At 46.6% G+C, this 16107-nt stretch overlaps 1 protein-coding gene across 1 annotated transcript in view; it reads right to left on the minus strand.

The window, feature by feature from the left end:
- LOC311615901 (endophilin-A3-like) overlaps positions 1 to 16107 on the minus strand; it is a gene marked incomplete at its 3' end in the record, with an annotated part of 279642 nt that overhangs the window by 115499 nt on the left and 148036 nt on the right. The window lies entirely within an intron of this gene.

The raw sequence follows: 16107 nt of genomic DNA on the forward strand, positions 1-16107 counted from the left end.
CAAACCTGGGATCCTTCAGTCCACAGACCGACGCTCTAGCACTGAGCCAAACCAGTTTCAGCTAAAAATAATACAATAATTTATAAATAACAGCACAGATATAAACTGCCTCTTGTGCTCATTTTTTTGGGTGAGATCATGCTCACTGAAAGCCACTGGTTTGTTTCCAAGTCAGGGCACATGCCTTCCTGAATACCCAATAATTGGTCATGCAGGAGGCAGATGATTGCTGTTTCTCTCCCTCTCCCTTGCTTTCAAAATGTAATAAAAATGCAGCTTAATATATATATATATATATATATATATATATATATATATATATATATATATATATATAAACTAGTTACTCAAAAAAGAGAATTATCTGTCTGTTTGGCATAGTCACATCAACAAGCCTACTTTTTTCCCATCAAGGATGTGGGTTTCATTTGTGATGTTTTTCAGCTTCACATCATGTTCAACTTCACCAAATAGTGCACATTAGAAAAGTGCATTTGCAGTTATACATATATCTAAGGAAAGCCTTGCAATGTGGTCCCATATAAATCCTAGATATCCCTTTGCTATTATAAAATTAAAATGGTGACCCTATATAGGCATGGCTATCCCTCTCCTCATTTCTTGGGAGGACCAGCCCAGCGTCAATGGCAGCAAATATTGACAAGCAGTGAAGACTATTGCCATCAGCCCAGCCAGTGTGGCTTAGTGGTTGAGCATCAACCTGAAAGTGAAGATTGGAAGTAAAGATTGGAATCCTGGTCAGGGCACATGCCCAGTTTGTAGGGTTGTTCCACAGAGCAGGGTGTGCAGGAGGCAGCTGATCAATAATTCTATCTTATCATTGATCTATCTCTCTCTCTCTCCCTCTCCCTCCCTCCCTCCCTTTCTCTCCAAGATCATAAAAGTATATATTAAAAACAACAACAATAAATTATTGTCATGAAATTCAACAGGAATGCTGACTGCTTACAAAAGGCACATCCTTAAACAGATTGCAGGATTATCGTCTCCCCAAACCCCTATCCTGGGAGATCTGCCAGTCTGTTCCAGTTAACCAGACCTCTGGCCCCATCTTGTCCTTCCCCAGGGCCACTTGCTTAAGCACATCACCTTTATTCACCTACTTAATTGGCTGGGATGCTAGCTCTCCTTGGCATTTGAGAAAACTACATTACCCAGAAAGGAATGCGACGATGTAGGCGGAGCTAAAGGGCACTTTTGTTTCAGTGCTTCTTGTTAGGGCGGGACTTCCGCCTTCGTCCTCCTGGTGGTCATTGTGAACTCCAGGTTCTTCAGGGACTCCCAGCTTCAGCACACTGGTCCTGAGAGGAAGGTAGAGGAGGCCTTGGACCCAATGCTCTTGAGCTGCAGAGTGTGTCTGAGGCGCCTAGAGCCCCAACAGCCCGAGATTGGTGTCTCCGTGCCTCCCGGCTCCTCTCTGCTCACAGTGTCCCTGCAGCCAAACGCCCCCTCTCCCCCCTCCCCCCCCCCCCAACCCTCCAGCCTGCAGAGCAGCCTCTCAGGCCCACGCTCAGGATGGTGAGTCCCTCCTGGTGACACATGGGTGATGGGAAGAGGGTGGAAGGCAGCAGTGCCACCTTATGAGGAGGCGATGGTGGGACTGAGCAGGAAGGATTGGGAAACCCAGACCCATTGTGGGTATAAACTAAGGCAGGTGTTGGCAACCTAAGGCGGAACCGCATGCAGCTCTTCTGAAGCTTTGCCTTTGCTCCAGCCGATAGGGAGGGGGGGGGGGGGGGTCGGGACGCGGCGGCTGTATCACTTACCTCCGCCGCCTCGCCTCCCTCCTGGAGCTCTGTGTGGCAGGTTGCTGGCTACTTAGCGTCGCTAGGCAACCATAGTGTCCCTGTCCTGGCCCAGCCTCCTCCCTCACATCACAGCCTGTGATGTCACTGAGGGCACGCTGAGCGTGCACCTCTGCGCTGGGGAGGAGGAGACTGCTGCGAGGGAAAGAGAGGTGCTGATAGAGGTGACACTGAAAAATGATAATAAAAAAAAGCAATAAAGAGAAAAAAGTGAGAAGGAAAAAGAAGAAGACAGACAGGATTGGAGAAAGAGAAAGAGAGGGCTTGCAGTGTGACTGTCACTGGGAGTCAGGCCTGTACAGTGAGTGGAGAACAAGATCCTGAAAGAGAAAAAACAGCAGCCAGGTTTAAAAAAAAAAAAAATTAACAGATACTAATTTTTTTGTTGGTTAAGCATGGGAGACAGGTCCTTTTGTAAGGTGTACACTGTAGGAAATTTGTGGCTATTATATAAAAAATTATTTTTAAATAAATAAATAAAATTATTATTTACATTTTTACTTAATTTATTTTATTTAATTTACTGAATATTGGGGGGCCTGATGAATTATTTTTATGGCATGCATGGCTCACTAATTAATTTACAAAATATTGGGGGCCTCATAGAAATAAACGTTAAATTAACAAGTCACCTATGTTTCTATGAAAATTTGTTTTCTTCATTTTTTTTTTTTTTTTTTTTTTGTGGCCCACATACACTTAAACCTTGTTTATTTGGCCCATATTAGCTTTGAGTTTGACCTGCTTGTTCTGGAGTAATTATACATCTTCCATAAGGTTCCGCAACAATTACAGAATGAGTTGAGTAAACACTACCATGAAAGAAACACAAACACATTCTTATGGTTGAGCTCCATGAGACCATTTAAAAAATTTTTTCAAATATATAATCAAATCATGGAAATTAATGACCAATTGTGCCATGAATCAAAAAAAGCAATGAGACCCAGCTGGATTGGCTCAGTGGTTAAGCATCAACCCAGGAAACACAAGTCACAGTTTAGATTTCTGGACAGGGCACATGCCTGGGTTGTGGGCTCAGTAGAGGATGTGCAGGAGGCAGTGAATCAATGATTCTCTCTCATCAATGATGTTTCTCTCTGTGTCTTAAATAAATATGAATATATATATTTTTAAAAGATGCAATGAGTATGTTTTGATTTTCATCGTTGAAAACCCACTCCACAGTTTAGGAATCCTTTGCTCTGAGTAATGGCTGTGGGAATAAGGACCTTTAGCTTGGCTTCTTACTGGCTTCAATAAGCCACAGGATAGCCCTAGCCAGTGTGGCTCAGTGGATAGAGCATTGTCATGGGGACCTAAGGGTCCTGCATTCTATTTCCGTCAGGGGCACTTAGCTTGGTTGTAGGCCCCTCCCCAGCAGGGGCGCTGGTCATGGTGTGAGTAGGAGGCAACCAACCAATGTGTTTTTCTCACATCGATGTTTCTCTCTGTCTCTTCCTCTCTCTTCTACTTTCTCTAAAAACCAATGGAACAGCCTTAGCTGGTTTGGCTCAGTGGCTACAGCTTTGTCCTGTGAATTGAAGAATTCCAGGTTCAAATACAGCCAAGGGCACATGTGGGGGGCATTCAGGAAGCATCCGATTAATGATTCTCTCTCATCAATGGTTTTTCTCTCTCTCCCGCTCCCTTCCATTCTGAAATCAATAAAAATAAAAATATTTTGCCGTGACTGGTTTGGCTTGGTGGATAGAGCATCGGCCTGTGGACTGAAAGGTTCCCGATTTGATTAGAGTCAAGGACATGTACCTTGGTTGCTGGCACATCCCCAGTAGGGAGTGTGCAGGAGGCAGCTCATTGATGTTTCTCTCTCATCAATGTTTCTAACTCTCTATCCCTCTCTCTTCTTCTCTCTGTAAAAATATCAATAAAAAAAGCTCTGACTGGTTTAGCTCAGTGGATAAAGCATTGGCCTGAGAATGCAAGGGTCCCAAGTTTGATTCCAGTCAAGGGCAAGTACATACCCAGTAGGGAGTGTGCAAGAGGCAACTGATCAATGTTTCTCTCTCATCGATGTTTCTAGCTTTCAATCCCTCTCTCTTCCTCTCTGTAAAAAATCAATAAAATATATTTTAAAAAATCATGAATAATATATTAAAAATGAAAATATTAAAAAAATAAAAATAAAAATAAAAAAGGTCAATGGAACAAATATCCTTGAATGAGGATTAAAATAAATAAACGTATTTACCATTAAAATACACACACACACACACACACACACACACACACACACACACAGCTACAGGATAAAGGGCTCATGGCTCTGGGGCTCCTGCCCAGGGTGTCAGGTGAACATCACTGAGTGCTTATCTGTTTCACCACCCACACTAACATGATGCTTTTGCTGGTTCCCCCATGGTTTTAACTACAAGCATCATTTTAAGTAGCAACGCGGGGGATTACAGCCAAGGAAACTTACTAAAATCTGTTTTAAATCTTTGTCATGGACTAACTGGAGTGGATCGATAAAGGTTTCCCTGACATTGATATCAAAGGATTCTTTCACCTCCACCATCAGCTTCATGGCAGTGCCCATATCGATCAATGCACCGCCTGGGACAGAAAAACAAACAAAGCGTTTGTTGCCAAAACCGGTGTGGCTCAGTAGAGCGTCGGCCTGCAGACTGAAAGGTCTCAGGTTCGGGAGGGAGGGTGGGGGGCAAAAAAAAAAATCAATAAAATATATTAAAAAAAAAAAAAAAAGTTTAATAGAAGTGATGAGAACAGACATTCTCACCTTATTCCTGATATCAGGGTGAAAGCAGTCTTTTACCTTTGCTATATTAGCTATAGGTTTTTCAAAGATACCCATTATGAGGATGAGAAAATTCTCCCTATTCCTAATTTACTGAGGGTTTTTATTTAGGGATAAATTTGGAATATTATCAAAAGCTTAATTTGCATGTATTGAGACGATAATATAGTTTAACTTTTTTAGTCTCTTAATATGGTGAATTACATTGATGTCCTACTTTGAAACCAACCATTCATTCAGGGGATAAATCACATTTGGAAATGACATATTATCTTTTTATATATTGTTGAATTTACTAGTATTTGCTAAATTATTTTAAAGATTTTTTTTGCATCAGTGTTTATAAAGGAATTTTTTTCTCTTGAAATGTTTTTGTGTGCTTGAAATAATGTTGTCCTCATTGAACAGGTTGGGAAGTGTTCATATCTCTTTGATTTTCTGGGAGAGTTTGTATAAAATTGTAGAAAAATAAATAAAAAATTAAAAATTAAAAAAAAAAAAAAAAAAAAAAAAAAAAAAAAGGTCTCAGGTTCGATTCCAGTCTAGGGCATGTACCTTGGTTGTGGCCACATCTCCAGTTGGGAGTGTGCAAGAGGCAGCTGATCGATGTTTCTCTCTCATCAATGTTTCTAACTCTCCCTCTCCCTTCCTTTCTGTAAAAAAATCAATGAAATATATTAAAAATAATACAACAAACAAACCACAGTGTGTTTTTGTAAACTGGCTGTAAGGGTTTTTAAAGCTGCAGAACAAAGTCCCTCTTTGTGAACAATAAAAGGATTGAGTCCTCCTCAGGGCTAAGCACCCACCAATGAAGATGCCAATAGGAATGAATGCACATTTCATCTCAGCCTTTGCTGCCAGGTCCTCTGGGGGCCTCTCCCTGGATCATTCTGAGGGCAAGATGCCCAGATCCTCCCTGGTGTGGAGGAAGCCTGGCAGTGTCCTGTGGGGAGCTCCCAGCAGGGCGGGTAGCCATGACGAGGGTGAACAGTGAATGAGCCCCAGTACCTGGGCAGCAGTTAATCCACATTAATTTACAAGCAGGTGACCTCGAAGCTGTGCACAGTGAGGTGGCACGTTCTCTTAAAAACATCCCCCGTGAAGCTCAGTGGATAGAACATTGGCCTTCAGACCCGAGTCCCACGTTTGATTGGGTCAAGGGCACATACCTAGGTTGCAGGCTTCTTGGGTAGGCCAGGGATCATGAAGGAGGCAACCAGTCAATGTGTTTCTCTCACATCCGTATTTCTCTTCTCTCCCTCTCTCTTCCACTCTCCCTAAAAGTCAATTAAAAATATCCTCAGGTGCAAAAATACAAACAAACAAACAAAACCAAGCAAACAACCATCTCCCTGCGGGCCTGTGTGGCTCAGAGTTGAGCATCAACCTAGGAACCAGGAGTCATGGTTCAATGCCGGGTCAGGGCACATGCCTGGGATATCCAGTAGGGGTGTGCAAGAGGCAGCCCATCCATGATTATCTTTCATCATTGATATTTCTCTCTCTCTCTCTCTCTTTTCATCTCTGAAATCAATCCAAAAAAGAAGAGAAAAAGAAAGTCTTAGTGTATAACTTACAGGCAACATGGGCCGCCTGCCCGCCCTCCAGGCCCTGCGCACTTACCGAAGGTGGATTCCTCACCCAGCCATGGCTGTACTTGAGCAGGTAGTCTCCCAGCAGGCCCCCTGGCTTAGAGAACTCCCAGGCCTTCCCCTGGTTGTGGATCTTTGACATCGGGACCAGCATGCCCCACTTCACTCTGTTTGTTTCAAGACAGGGTCATTTGTAATTCCTTCAGTGGACAGGGCAGAGGGACCGGCACAATGTATGCAACAGATGCAGCAGGAAACATTGAGGGCACCCTCGGCACCATGGCAGAGACCTGAGTGCCGAAGGTCTGCCGTGGCCTATTTAATCTTTTCCATGATTGGCACATGCGTCACCCAGATGGGTGCATACTGGTTGGTGGCTAAGTCACATGAGAAACGGAAATTGTGCACACATCACAACCAGGCTACATCAGGACCTCTCTCTTTTGCTCTTCCTCTCTCTCTGAAAAATACTTTATCCCTAGCCTGTATGGTTCAGTAGAGAGGGCATCGGCCTGCAGACTGAAGGGTCCCGAGTTAAATAACTTTGGTCAGAGCACATGCCCGGGTTGTAGGCTCCATCCCCAGTAGGGAGCATGTAGGAGGCAGCTGCCCATGATTTTCTTTCATCATCAATGTTTCTGTCTCTGTCTCCCTCTCCCTTCCTTTCTGAAATCAATAAAAATATATTTTAAAAAGTAAATCAGCTGTAGCCGGTCTGGCTCAGTGGATACAGTGTTGGCTTGAAGACTGAAGGGTCCTGGGTTCGTTCTGGTCAAGGGCACGTACCTTGGTTGCAGGTTCCCCGGCCCTGGTCGGGGCATGTAAGAGGAGGCAACGGGTCCATGTGTCTCTCTCACATCAATGTTTCTCTCCCCTTCTCCCTCACCCTTCCTCTCTGAAATAAATAAAATATATTTTAAAAAAAACAAACCTTAAACCACATTTCAGGATTGGGTCCGCAAGGGTGTTGCTTCTAGATCACATGAAGGGAGGGCCCAGCCGATATGGGTGGTCAGCATGGGTCACCGTGAATGGGCAAAAGACAGTTCCAGACTTTGTCCCACATTACCTGGATTGGGCTGAATGTATTCTGTGGCTTTCAAAACAATTTCTGCAGCTGCTTGATTCATGAGATCTACTTTCTAAACAAACAAACAAACAAACCAAAAAAACTTTGGTGAGTGACAAATGATGAATTCGCAGGAAAGGACACAGAGACTTGATTTCCTCCCGTGATAAAGGGAAGGAGATGGAGGTCCTGTGGGGCCCCAGGGATGCTCCACACAGCGGACCCGGGACAGTGTCACAATCATTTCTGTTCAGAGTCTCAACATGCCCTGGCCGGGTGGCTCAGTGGGTTGGTACATCACCCTGGACACCAAAAGATAAGGGGTTCAATCCCCGGTTAAGGGTGCATATGGGAGGCAGCCAGATGTTTCTCTCATGTTGATGTTTCTCTCTTACTCTCCCTCTTCCTTTCTTTCTAAAATCAATAAAACAGCTGAAACCAGTTTGGCTCAGTGGATAGAGAATCGGCTTGCAGACTGAAGGGTCCCAGGTTCAATTTCGGTCAAGGGCATGTACCTTGGTTGTGGGCACATCCCCATTGGGGGGTGTGCAAGAGGCAGCTGATCGGTGATTCTCTCTCATCGATGTTTCTTACTTCCTATCCCTCTCTCTTCCTCTCTGTAAAAAATCAATAAAATATATTAAAAAAAAATAAAATTAACAAAAAATATCCTTGGGTGAGGATTAAAAGAAATACATGTGGCATATATATATACTAAAGACCTGGTGTAGGACATTTGTGCACTGAGGGGGGCAGGGCCTCAGTCCAGCGTGCACCCTTTCACAGTCTGGGAGCCATTGGGGGATGTCTGACTGGCGGCTTAGGCCCCCTAAGCTGGCAGTCAGATATCCTTAGTGCTGCCAAGGAGGTGGGAGAGGCTCCACCACTGCTGCTGTGCTCGCCAGTCGTGAGCCTGGCTTCTGGCTGGGTGACACTCTCCTGTGGGAGCGCATTGACCACCAAGGGGCAGCTACTGCATTGACTGTCTGCCTCCTGGCTGACAGTACATGTCATAGCGACGAGTTGTTCAGCCATTTGGTCAATTTGCATATTACCCTTTTATTATATAGGATCTTTTTATTGATTTCAGACAGGAAGGAGAGGGAGAGAGAGAGAGAGAGAAACATCCCTGATGAGAGACAATCATGGATCAGCTGTCTCCTGCATGCTGCATGCTGCACACAGGATATCGAGCCCATCAACTGGGCATGATTCCTAACCAGGAATCAAACCATTAGCTGGTTCATAGGTTGATACTCAACACTGAGCAACACCAGCCCGGCGAAACGCGTTAAAAAAAAAAAAAAAAAAGAAAGAAAGAAAAAAAAAAAAAAAGAAAAAGTCCCATTGTAATCCTCCATTGCTTTCTCATGAATGCATGTTCCCCATAACAGAAATGCCATGTGATCAGCTCTCTGGGTGTCACCCTGTGTCATAATCAGAAAAGACGAACACACCCACGCAAGCCTTCAGGCCAGTTGAGGGCAGCACCAGGATCTGGTGATGCTTTACTCAGCTGTCGGGCCCAGGAGACACAGCCAGGGGGCCTCGATATGTATCCATATGAGGATCTCAGACTAGAAATACATTCTGATTCTCCAAGGTGCCTAACCACATGCTGGGGCTTTTTAATTGCTTGCCAAGACTGCCCAACTTGCCCAGCCTGTGTGCCTCAGTGGTTGAGCATCAGCTTATGAATGAGGAGGTCACAGTTTGATTCCTGGTCAAATTCGAGGCCATGACACAGGTCAGGGCACATGCCTGGGTCATGGGCTCGATCCCCAGTGAGGGGCATGCAGGAGGCAGCCGATCCATGACTCTCTTTCATCATTGATGTTTCTATCTCCCTGTCCTTTCCACTCTGAAGTCAATAAAAAATGCATATCTTATATAATAAAGGCCTAATATTCAAATCGATCAAAAGGTGAAACAGCTGGCGGAATGATGTGCACTGACCACCAGGGAGCGGATGCTCAATGAATGAGCTGCTCCCAGCTCACAGACCCCAAGCCACCCAAGGCAGGTGCCAGTGGAAGCCCCTTCCCCCATCACCCAACAGATTAGCCTCATTCACCAGCCAGGCCTACGCCCCCTAACCTTGCACAAATTTTCTGCACAGGGCCTCTAGTATATAGCGAGCAATCTGAATTTTATCCACTACAAGGAACCAGTGAGCTATATCCAGGCTCCTTCATAATCAAGGGTCCTCATTTGGGCTTAGACGTGGGAAAAAAAACTGCCTTTTGGGTCACAGGATCTACACCTGTGTATGAGCATCCTAGAGTCCACTCTCTTCATATTATTGGTGTGTCTCATCTCACAACTACAGGCAAATTTGTTTCCTTTAAAAAAAATGTTTCCCCTAGATTTCTTTCTCTCTTTTTAAAATGAATTCATATTGTTGAAATTATTACTTATGTCCACTTTTTCTCCTCTTTTTCGCCTCCAGCCCACTGCTGCCTGCTGACCCAGGTCCTCACCATCCCATTGTCTGCGTTTCTGGGCCATGCACAGATGCATGCAAGGTCCTTGTCTGATTACCTCCCTTGCCTTCCCTCCGAGGTTCCGCACTCTGCTCTATGCTTCCATGTGCACATCCACTCTGATCATCAGATTGATATTTTGTTACTTAGACTCCACATCAAAGTGAGATTATGTGATGAGACTCACATTCTTCATACAATTGACATAAAATGCTCTAACCCTTTTCATGTCAAGAAAGTGGTCATCTAGTTTTGTGCCTTGAATGCCATTTATTTTTTTCACTAATTATCTGTAGAAATAAAGACAAATAAGTATAATATACATTGATTTGTGATCAAATTATCTGACGCTAATTATCTCTCTATCTTTTACACACACACACACTCACACCACTCTCAGATTCAGCCTTTTTTTTTTTTTAAATTTCCTTGTTCATTTTTTTATATATTCATTGATTTTAGAGAGAGAAAGAGAGAGACAAACATAGTTTTCTTTCACTTGTTTATGCATTTATTGTTTGATTTTTTAAACTATATTTTATTGAGTTTTTACAGACAGGAAGAGAGAGGGATAGAAAGGTAGAAACATCGATGAGAAACATCCATCAGCTGCCTTTGCACACCCCTCATAGGGGATGGGCCCACAACCAGGGTTCTTGCCCTTGACCAGAATTGAACCTGGAACCTTTCAGTCCGCAGGCTGACGCTCTATCCACTGAGCCAAACTGGCTTTGGCTGTTCATTGTTTTATATATGTATTTTTATTGGTTTCAGACAAAAAGGTAGAGGGAGAGAGAAACATCAATGATGAGAGAGAATCATGGATCAGCTGCCTCCTGCATGCCCCATACTGTGGATCTAGCACCCAGGCATGTGTCCTGGCCAGGAATGGAACCCTGGGCCTTTCAGTGTGCAGGTCGTCACTCTACCCACTGAGCCAGACCAGTAAGGGCTGCACTGATATTTTTAAATCTCCATTTAGGCTGCAGCCCTTGTCTTGGCCTCACAGCCTGAGGGAATCCTTCTCCCCTCCCCATTGACCCTCCTGTAGGACCATCTCCAGAAGGGCATCCCTGTCAACCCAGGACCCCCAGCCGGAACCCTGACATCCTCCAGGCAGCATCCAGGGAAGGGGAGAGATGGAGGGCAGAGAGGGCTTAGGCCTCAGACTGAGACATCAAGAAGAGAAGCAGCTCATCCCATCAGCGTTTCGGGAGCCAATTTGTGGGAGGTGCAAGGTTAGACCTCAGGAATGTGTATTCCAAAGGATGTCCGTCATCTGGTTCTAGCAACATTGGGGGGCTGTGGGGAGGGAGAGGCGAGTGCAGGTCCAGGGGTGCAGGGATAGGACAGGTTTTACTGGTTGAGCCCTGCCGTGGCGGAAGAGGCTGCAGGATTGGAATACAAATTGGTTTGTCCACACACAACAGTGTCCACACACCAATCTAACGCCTGCAGGTCAATTTTCCTGTTTCCTCAGCACAGAAAGCCCTTCTTCCTTTCCTCCCAGCCCCCAACCAACTCCCAATTGCTCCTACTTCATTCTCCCAAGACATAGCCTCCTCCACCAGAAGCTCTCCAGGAAGCCCCAGCCTTGTCCTGGGGGTATGTCTAACACTATTGACTGGTTTGTCTAGGTGTCCCCCGACCTGGGGGCCAGGCCAGGGAGACCTGGAGAGACGAAGGGAGGAAGGAAAGCCGTGGGGAACCCTGGACCGCAGTCCCCGGAGCAGCATGGTCTCTGCGCTGGGATGGGCCGGGCGGGCCTGCTGCGCAAGGGAAACAGGCGCCAGAGTCCGTCCCCTGAAGAGCAGGGCTCCGGGGCACTTGCCTCCAGGGCCTGGGCTATGGCCACCGCCTGGGCTGTGGTCACTCTTCCCTGCCCCCGACCCGCTCTGCCCATTGGCGAAGTCCCAGCGTATGCAAATGACGCTGCAGGCACCGCCCTCGTTACATTGTTGCATGGGGACCCAGAGGATAAGCCTGGGAAACTGGGCCCAAGATTACACTTCACTTTGGGGTGCGCACAAGCTGAATTGTGCCCAGCTGTGGGATGGTCCTGGGTGGGCAGACAGGCACCACTTACCTGTGCTTCTGGGACTTCACCTGGTCTCACTCATAGGCAACAGTGCCCCCCTCTGGCGCCATTGGGCAGGGGATGCTCCAAGAGGCGCCTATGGTGGGAGCAAACAGACCTACGGACCAGCCTTGGAGGAAGAGGCCCAGGGCTGCTGGGTGGTTCCTTCTGTCCCCATGCCATGCTCTGGGCGCCATCTGCCTGGAGTCCTGGTTACTGTGTCACTGTCTGATCAATATCATCAATATGGCGCTGGCCTCCCAGGAGCATTGAGCCCACTGTCACCTGCATGGAGAGCAACCATCTCTAGGCCTTGTTGGTGTGGCTCAATGGATAGAGCATCCACCAGTGGACTGAAAGGTACAGGGTTCGATTCCAGTGAAGAGCATGTACCTGGTTGCAGGTTCCCAGCCCTAGTCTGGGTGTGTGCTGGAGGCAATCATTCCACTCTCTCAAAAATCAATGAAAAAATATCCTCAATTGAGGATTAACCAGAGAGAAAGAGAGAGAGAGAGAGAGAGAGCGCGAGCTCACAACTATTTCCAAGGAGCCATCAACAGCCCACTCAGTCCCCTGGATAGGTCACCAGACCAGAGACCCAGCTCCCTGGGTGTGCTGCTGACAGGGTCATTTTGCCCAGGAACCAGAATTCTCCGAGTCCATGACTCAGGCCAGACACAGAAGGGCATGGAGCAACCTGGTTGAGCCCTGTATCAAGCCAAGCCCAGCAGGTCAGCATTTTTGAGGCATCTGACCTCCAAAGGCCCTGTCAGTTTCTGGTTGCTGGGGCTAAAGCTTCCTCTTTAGGCCCATCCTATGTCCACAGGGAGTATTCAGATTCCTTGTATTATTCAAGGTGTTATCTGGGTGTGGCTATATTGTTTGCCTGGAGACTGGAGAGAGGGGCTCTCTCAGGAGAAAATAGTGATGGAGTCTTAGATATAACTCAGCACTAGACCACTACCACCTCCCCTGGACTGCCCCCTACTCTCCCCAGATTCCACAAGCCCACACCATCTCCTGCCCCTCAGCCAAGGGTAAGTGTCTGTATCCGAAAGGTCCCATGAACCAGGTTCAGTGGGGAAAGGCACAGGCCCCAGTGCAAGGAGGGACCTTGTCTTCAGGAGCTCCTCTTTTGCCTGCACTGTAAGGTCCGGCCAGCCTTTCAGAACTGCCTCTGAGCTCAGATCCAAAGTCCAAACTCCAATGTCCAAAATCCCAATCCCCCACCTCCCACAGTCCATGGTCCTTTTTTTTTTTTTTTTTTTCACAGTTAGATGCTGTGCCTGTCCTCAGGGACGCGGCCTGCCACCCTGTAGATTCCCCCTGACCTTCTAGCCACAGAGGCTTGGCAGATTCTCTTGCCTAGATCCCTGATTTTACCTTTATCCAGAGGACCTCTGCCCTTCCCCGGTGCAAACTATCTCACCAACTGCAGCTGCTCGCCTAATTTGGGCTGAGTTCCACTTGTTTCAGCTGCTCACTCTACCCGCTCCGGGACAAGCCTCAGGACATATCTGTCTATTCTGTTGCCATCTTTTCTCTCTGGTGGTTCCATTTAAACCTCAGAGTCTTACAACAAAAGACACCAGTGTATAAAATTTTATTCTTAATAGCATATGCTCCTTTGAAGTCTGTTGGGGTTTTCCTAAATATTGCTGAGAATTATATAATATTGCAAACAGAGAATATGTATGTATGTATGTATATCTCCTATATAATTAAAAGAAACATGTAAGTTGGCCATACATTCATTACGCTCACCAGCCGATCACGAGTAGTATGAAAATTAACCCACCATCTTTGGCAGGTTATTTTGCATATGCAGGCACGGAATGGCCTAGGTCCTGGGAACATCCTGGTGACCCAGGCTGCTCCTACCTGTAGGCCTGCACATAGGCTCTGAGTGTCCTGGGTGCCAGAATGCCTCCAGCCCTAGGGTGCAGGCACCAAGTGGCGGGGGGTTGGTGGGACTCCTAGGTTCTTCGGCAAGGCAAGGAAGGCAGGCAGCCGCCCCGTCCTGGCTGCTCTGGTCTTTGTGGGCAGCACTCACAAGTGTGGGGATGCCAGTGGGTGGGGCGGGAGGCCGCCTACCAGCCCAGAGAGCACTGCCAAGACAAGGAAGCCAGGCGCCTGGCTCCAGGTTCATGGGCAGCGTATTCAGACACAGAGAGGCCAGTGGGAAAGGTGCGGAAAGACGCCTGCCTTCATAGCCTTGGCCAGCAAACTCTGGGCATGGGCAACACACGCAGGTGCAAAGCAGCCAGTGAGCAGAACTCGCAGGCATCCTGCCCCACCCAGGCTGCTCTGGGCCTGTGTACAGCACACTGGAAGAGCCTCTGAGCAGAGGAGGTGGGTCACTGGAGGGCAGCATGTATTCCCCACATGGCGATGGTGGCAGGGGTAACTGTGACAAGTGGAGCTTGTGGGCCGAGTGGAAGTAGCACCTGCAGGTCATCAGTGCCAAGGAGTGGCTGTGCAAGTCCCGCCTCCTGGCCCAGAAGGTGCACGACTGCAGGGACAGCCACCATGGTGGACCCAATTGACATCCTCCTGGCCGCAACACAGGGGTTTGCGGATCTGTGCACCTGTAGACCTCCAGTGCGTGCTGCATCTTTTCCTCCCCTACTGGGATGGGAACGTCAAGCCTCCCTTCTGATCTCCCTCTTTGGCTGCAGTAATCTTCTTTGGGTTAATTTGCATAGTCGGTCCAGATTGACTGATGGGCTTGGCTTGCAGTTGTAGTGAAGTGATGGTTTATTTGCATATTGCTCTTTTAATAGATAGGATTCCAAGAATAGAAGGATGGACCAGTCCCTTTTCCTATACAGACACTCTTTTAGACTATTCAGACCCATAAACTTAGCCTCTGCCTTTTGTTTGTTTGTTTGTTTTGTTGTTGTTGTTGTTAAGGTCAAAATGCAGGGTGTGGCAGAAAGTATCTGCTTCCCTGAGTCTACAAGGATAGGATAGCTCTTCTGGGGAAATTTGGCCACTTAGGTTTGAAAGATTAAGTATGTCACACTTCTAGCAATAGATTCCCAAAACTCAGAAACACGACTCAGAAAGCATATATGCACACCTATGTTCATAGCAGCACAATGGTAGTTATAAGAGCTACAATTTGGAAACAGCCTAAATGCCCATCAGCAGATGAGTTGATTCAAAACCTGTGGTGCATCCACACAAGGGAATATTATGCTGTTGTAAAAAAATAGGAAATCTTATTATTTGCAACAGCATCAATGGACCCATACAGTATTATGCTAAGGGAAATAAAGCCATCAGAGATAGATAAATATCACATGACCTCACTCATTTGTGCAATATAATGAACATACCGTATTTTCTGGCGTATAAGACAACCCCCTAATTTTACAGTTAAAACATAGGTTTAGGCCTATATTCGCTGTATAAGACTACCCCCCACTTCCGAGGCAACATCAGTTCTTTTTTTAATAGACCGCCTCTCTGACTCTGGTCAATCTGAGCAGGCTTTTTACTAGAACACAGTGTCGTCTTATATGCCGGAAAATACGGTAAACTGATTCACAAAAATACAGCCAGTGTCACAGAAGCATTGAACAGACCATCCAAACAAAGAGAGAAGGCCCAGGAGGTAACGGTATCAAAGATCAACCAAAGGACTTGTATGCTTGCCGATGAGCATAACCAGTTGGCATAAATAGCCAAAGGGTGAGGGCCTGTGCTTTTGGGTAGAAGCAGGTAGATGGAGGTCAATGGAAAGGGGTGAAGGAGACTTATGTAACAATTAAAAAAAAAGAATGTCCCAATGCAGGACTCTTGGCTATGTCTCCCTGTCCTGCTTTCCTCCTCAGGCACTTTATGCCTTTGCCTCTCTCCCAGCTCCAAAGCCCCAGGTGAGTGTTTGCAATAGGAAAGTCCTGTGTTCTGGGTTTATAGAATGAAAGCAAAGACAAAACCAAACCATATCAAGGAAACTGCATTTTTGTCTCTCCCCAGCACCACGCTGTATGGCCCTCCTTTCATGGGGCAGCCTTTCAGGACTTTTGCCTTTGGTCCAGTATCCCCAGCAGCCAGCTGCCCTGTGGCTTTTCCTTTACACACTCGGATGTTACCCACGTCGTGAAGGGACACAGCTTTGCTGCGACACAGCTTCCTCCTCACCCTCTTGACCCACTGGTTGCTGTCCCTGGAAAGTCCACTTCCCAGTTCTTGACATTCTCATCTGCCCTTCCTAGTTGTAAATGGTTTGCTCAGCTGCATCTAATTTGTTAATACAAGTGGATGTTCTTT

The sequence above is a fragment of the Pipistrellus hanaki genome (assembly GCF_964339955.1).
Source record: "Pipistrellus hanaki genome assembly, contig: scaffold_36, whole genome shotgun sequence".
NCBI lineage: Eukaryota > Metazoa > Chordata > Mammalia > Chiroptera > Vespertilionidae > Pipistrellus > Pipistrellus hanaki.